Source organism: Ornithorhynchus anatinus, chromosome 5 (assembly GCF_004115215.2).
Source record: "Ornithorhynchus anatinus isolate Pmale09 chromosome 5, mOrnAna1.pri.v4, whole genome shotgun sequence".
Taxonomy (NCBI): Eukaryota; Metazoa; Chordata; class Mammalia; order Monotremata; family Ornithorhynchidae; genus Ornithorhynchus; species Ornithorhynchus anatinus.
In genome coordinates, this window is record NC_041732.1 from 20485840 (window position 1) to 20491925 (window position 6086).

Here is a 6086-nt window from a genome sequence, read left to right on the forward strand (position 1 = left end):
CTCTCCCAAGTCACCAACCCACCCGGTCTTCTGCAGCTGCCCCCCATCTTCTTTGCTACATTATTTGAGATTTTACTTTATTGTGCTTTAGAATTGTCCACCATGTTGACAGTTTCCTCATGTCAATGCATCATAGAGTAGTTGTTCATGAATCCTGGTTTCGGCCACTTTCCTCCTGTGAGTCACCTAACCGAGGTGAGAGGTGATGAGTTTCTCCTAATTCTGGAGGCCTAAATGGATTCATGGATTTCATTGTTTGTAATCCTATTCTGTTCCTCGATGTTTAGTATTGCACATCGGTGACACTGTTGAAACTGCTTTACAAGTAAGGTGGCTATTTATCAGTGTTTCCGCCAGACAGATTAGTTTTTAGCTGGTATGCCCCAGGACCAGTACTGTTGAAGCCATAGTTTCCAGATAACAGCACTGTGGCAATATAACAAAATTCTCATCTGTCACGACAGGGTCATGAGTGCCATTAGTGGCCACCTTATTATTAATAATAATAATAGCAATAATAATGATGATACTGGTGTTGTTAAACACTTACAATATGTACATCACTTAACTAAGCATTGGGGTAGATACAAGACAATCAGGCCCCACATGGGGTTCCCAGTCTTAAAAAGAATAATAAACAATAATAATGATGGTATTTGTTAAGCGCTTACTATGTGACAAGTACTGTTCTAAGCACCGGGGGAAATACAAGGTAATCAGGTTTTCCCACATGGGGCTCACAGTCTTCATCCCCATTTTAATAATAATAATAATAATGTTGGTATTTGTTAAATGCTTACTATGTGCAAAGCACTGTTCTAAGTGCTCGGGTAGATACAGGGTAATCAGGTTGTCCCACGTAAGGCTCACAGTCTTCATCCCCATTTTACAGATGAGATAACTGAGCCACAGAGAAGTTAAGTGACTTGCCCACAGTCACACAGCTGATGAGTGGCAGAGTTGGGATTTGAACCCATGACCTCTGACTCCCAAGACCATGCTCTTTCCACTGAGCATGAAAGATGAGGTACCTGAGGCACAGAGATGTTAAGTGAGTTGTCCAAAGTCACATAGCTGACCAGTGACGGAGCTGGAATTAGAATCCAAGACCTCTGACTCCCAAGCCCGTGCACTTTTCCACTGAGCCACGCTGCTTGAACAGGTGAATCCTCATTTAGCAGATAAGGGGACTGAGTCACACAGAAGTTAAGTGATTTTACTAAGATCACACAGCAGACAAGTGGTGGAGCTGGGATTAGAACCCAGGTCCTCTGACTTCTAGAGTCCTGTGCACTACCCACTAGTCCATGCTGCTTCTCTTAGCAGAAGGAGTTGAATGTATCCACTGTGGCTAATCATGGCAATCAAGAACGTGATTACTTTAAGGGCTCATAGAACTTCATCTTGGTCTGACTTGATGCCTTGCTGGTCCATACTCTCTCCTAAAGTCCTTATTAAACTTCTTGACTGGGATTCCTACCTCCCAGTCTATCTTTTAATGCATCACTGGACCAAGGCCCAGCCAGGTTTTTTATTTGTTTGTTTCTTATGGTATTTGTTAAGCACTAACTATGTACCAGGCACTGACCTGAGTGCTGGGATAAAGATAAATGAGTCAGGTTGGACACAGCCCATATCCCACATGAAGCTCACAGCTGTAATACCCATTTTACAGATGAGATAACTGAGACACCGTGAAGTCAAGTGATTGGAAGTCAAGTTATTGCCCAAGGTCATACCTCAGACAATATGTGGTGCTTGGATTTGAATCCAGGTCTTCTAACTCCAAGGCCCATATTTTTTTCACTAGGCCATGCTATTTCCCCAGGCAACAGAAATCAATGGCAACATTCCACTCTCTGTCATGGATTGAGATGTTTTACTATCCATCGAGCTTGTCATTTGAACTCTGGGCCTTTTTTCAGACTAACATCCAGTCCACAGTATTTTGCTGATTTGAAAAAACAGTTCACAATTACTGTTACCTTAGAATCAAACTGGGAAAATGTGAAAGCCTGCTTTTCAGGTGGCCCTAGCCACAACTTAGAAAGAGCCACCACATGGGAATGTGAACAGGCCTACCACCAGAAGGCAATTTAATCAATCACTTCATCCATCAATGGTATTTATTGAGTGCTTACAGTGTGCAGAGGCCTGTATTAAGCATTAGAGAAAGTACAATATAAAAGGGTTGTTGGTGGACCTGAGCCCTGCCAATACAGAGTTTATAGTCTACATGGGAAGACAGACATTAAAATAAATTATGGATAAACAGATAGAAGAAAGAGTAGTGTATAAGGCTATGTGCCTAAGTGCTGAGGGGCCGGGATGACTATCAAAGAGCTTCAGGGAGATTTGGAGGAAACCTACAAGGCCACAAGAAGCAGAATGGCCTAGTGGATAAACCACAGGCCTGGAATCCAGATGACCTCAAATCTAAGCCAGAGCTCTTTCACTTGCCTGCTGAATAATCTTGGACAAATCCCTAAACTTCTCTGTGACTCAGGGTCCTCAATTGCAAAATGGAGATCCAATACCTGTTCTCCCTTCTTTTTAGGCTATGAGTCCCAAGTAGGACAAAGACTGTGTTTCATCTGATTAACCCAGCACTTAGAACAGTAATTGGTATGCAGTAAATGCTTAACAAATACCATTAAAAATTGAATGGAGGGAAAGGAGAAAAGTAGCCCTGCCTAGCAGAAAAAAGCACAGGCCAGGGCATCAGAAGACCTGGGTTCTAATTCCTGTTCTGCCATTTGTCTGCTCTGTGACCTTCAGCAAATCACTTAACTGCACTATGCCTCAGTTACCTCATCTGTAAAATGGGGATTAAGACTCTGAGCCCCATTGTGGGTCAGGGACTGAGTCAAACTTAATTATCTTGTATCTACTCCAGCGTTTAGAACGGTGCCTTGTACATATCCATAATTTATTGATTATATCCATAATATATTAATTTATATTAATGCCTGTCTCCCCCTCTAGACTCTAAACTTCTTGTGGGCAGGGAACATTTCCAACAATTCTATTATATTCTACTGTCCCAAGAGTTTGGTACAGAGCTCTGCTCACAGTAAGTGCTCAATAAATACAATAGAACAATAGGTTAACCAATACAATAAAATAAATGCCAAGGAATCTTCCTCCAAAAGGAAATTTGGAAACCTAAATAGCTGACTACGCAGCTAAGGGAGAAAGGGACCACCAAAATTCCATAAGAAACCATTTTTCTTGAGAAAGAGAGAGGAGCTTGGTGCAGCGAAGGCCAGTGTTGTTAGCTGTCACTGGGACCTGTTTTTCACGCTTCAGAACAAATTGCTGGTGAAGAGGAGGTGAGGGGGAAGGCAAGGGATGGAAGAGCCTGAATGGCATAAGTCAAGAGAGGTGGATCAAGGCGGAGGGAGGGGGAAGGAAACAGAATCTAGACAACCTCACCAAATGCCCTTGAGCAAAGGAGCTATGGCTTGCAGCCAGGAGAACTCCTCAAGACACCAGCAATTCTTTCATTCACTGAGCTTATCCATGAAGAGAAGCCTCCCTGCTCTTGATTCTGTAAGCTTGCTATGGGCAGGGAGCATGTCTACCATCTGTTATATTGAACTCTCCCAACTGCTTAGTATAGTGCTCTGCACACAGAAAGCACTTCTAAATGCCTTTAGAAAGGCTCCAGTGCCTTTCTCTGCACCTGTCAAAGTCTAGGAGTCAAAGCTGAAGAACAGCATGAGCTCATCACACCCACTCCATAACTACCTCACACATATTGTCCAACACTCTGGGTCTGGTGGAGATGGAGTTATAACAACTGCAACCAAGGAAAAGGGAAAACATTTTTCAGTGCCAGGAACAAATTGTGGACAGCACTAGGAGGCAGATCAAAAACAAAACAGAAGAAACAGCATGGCCTAGTGGAGAGAGCAGGCCTGGGAGACAGAAGGACCTGGGTTCTAATCCCTACTCTGCTGCTTGTCTTCTGTGTGACCTTGGGCAAGTTTCTTATATTCTCTGTGCCTAAGTTTCCTCATCTTTAAAATGGGGATTTAATACATGTGAGCCCCATGTGGGACAGGGACAATGTCTGATCTGATGATCTTGTATCGACACCAGCACTTCGGAGAAAGCATGACAGATAGAGTTTTAATAATAAAAGTAATGATAATAATAATAACAGTAATAGTTCTGCAGCCGGTAGACTGCTGCTTTGTTTTTGCAGAAAGGACAGAGGAGGGCAGCCAGGATAATAGGGAGGTGGAATGGCTTTCCTTATGGAGATGGATGGAAAAGAGATAGAAATGAAGCTTGAGAGGGGACACAATAGAACTGCTTCTCCCCTCCTTGTTGAGTGTCAGGGGTCCTAACTCAGATGTCGGCATGGAAAATACAAAGGGTCAAAGACTGAACAGGGACAAAAAGCAATGCAAAAACCAGAAGGCGAGAAAAAAACTATGGAAACAGAGGTCCCCAGCTCCTTTTACTTTCCAGGACATAAGTTTACCTACCGAATTGGAGGTTTGCTTGCTTTTTTCTGCTGCACTTTGACTGCTGAATCCCACCCCTTGTACCCAGAGATCTCTAGAGCAGCTTCCCTCAGTGCTCAAATCTCCATGGGCTGACTCGGTTATTGCCTCTGCCTCTAGATGGATTGGACTGGGGGCTGAACAAGATTCGGTGCCTTCACTTGGCTGTCTGGAGCTGAGCGGAATTCCGCCACCAGAAGGAATCGGTGTCGAAAAGATTCATCAGTTTGTTCCCCAGGTGAAAACTTGCTACGTTCACAGCAGAAACAGCCACCAGCGGCAAAATGACAGGATCAGGGTGTGTGTTATGCTGCAGAAAACAGACTTTTTTCACTTTCACACAAAAAGTCAAAACCTGCACTGGGGGAGAGGGGAGGAGGGTGGGGATACTGACTGATATTTTTCTGACTTGGGAATTTTTTTAACTGATTTCCTTCTAGCAGAGCACATGATTTCCTTTCCTCCTACTGTAGATGACCTTCTTTTTTACTGTATTTGTTAAGCACTTACTAGGTACCAGGCTCTGTATTAAGTTCTTCTGGAGTAGATACAAGTTAATCAGGTTAGAAAGTCCCGGTCCCAAATAGGACTCATAGTCTACCTCCTCATTTTACAGGTCAGGTAACTGAGACCCAGAGAAGTCAAGTGATTTGTCCAAGGTCAATCAGCAAACAAGTGGCAGAGACAGGATTAGAACACAGGTCCTTCTGACTTCCAGGTCCATGCCCTATCTGCTAGACCATACCTTCTGAACTCCTTTTTTCCTGCCCTTCCCCCCGACTCAGACCCTCAGACTCTCAGAACACTCATTTCATGCTTACAATGGCGAACATCCGGGAACAGCTGTCGCCATTCCACTGGCCTTCAAGATGGGAATTTCTCGAGGATGTCTGCCCAGTCCTCCCCACTTCACTTTGCCCGAGAAATCTATCCATCTGATTGTGCAGAGCCCTCCGGACACCCCTCTCCCACCTACGCCAATGCCTCCACAGTCCATTATGTATCTTGACAGAGTTTTAGATCTGGGTCATTCCGAGTCACATCGTCGCTGTATCTCATTAAAACTGTGTTTCGCTACAGCTTCGCCCTCATTACAAGCGGCGGCGAGCAGAGTTTCTTGGAATCACAGTTCTAATGAGGGCAAGGTGTAGAGCAAAAAAAACAGCTTCTAATGGCTTATTAACAAAATTGACTGGTTAGACAGGCCTGTTGTTTTCTCATTTGGACAAAAGATCTTCACGGGTGCTGCAGAGGTTAGTCGCCTGGCTAACTCTCCAATTGGGGCCAAGTTGGGGTGGATGCCAGCTCAGACTTCTTCATGACATGCACTGTGGGTCATGAAGCAGGGCCAGGCCTTAGGCTTCCTGATGATGGGAGTATTGTGGGAAATAATGGGAGGTACAGACGAGAAGGGCACTTCTGCCCTTGATCCGATCATCTATTTCAACATAAGGACTGGGTACAGACTGCACCCCACATTCAGAGCCCTCCTAAAATCCTACCTCCTCGAATAAACCTTCTCTGATTAATTTCCCAGGACCCATTAGCCAACTCTAGCATTTGTGCACATGT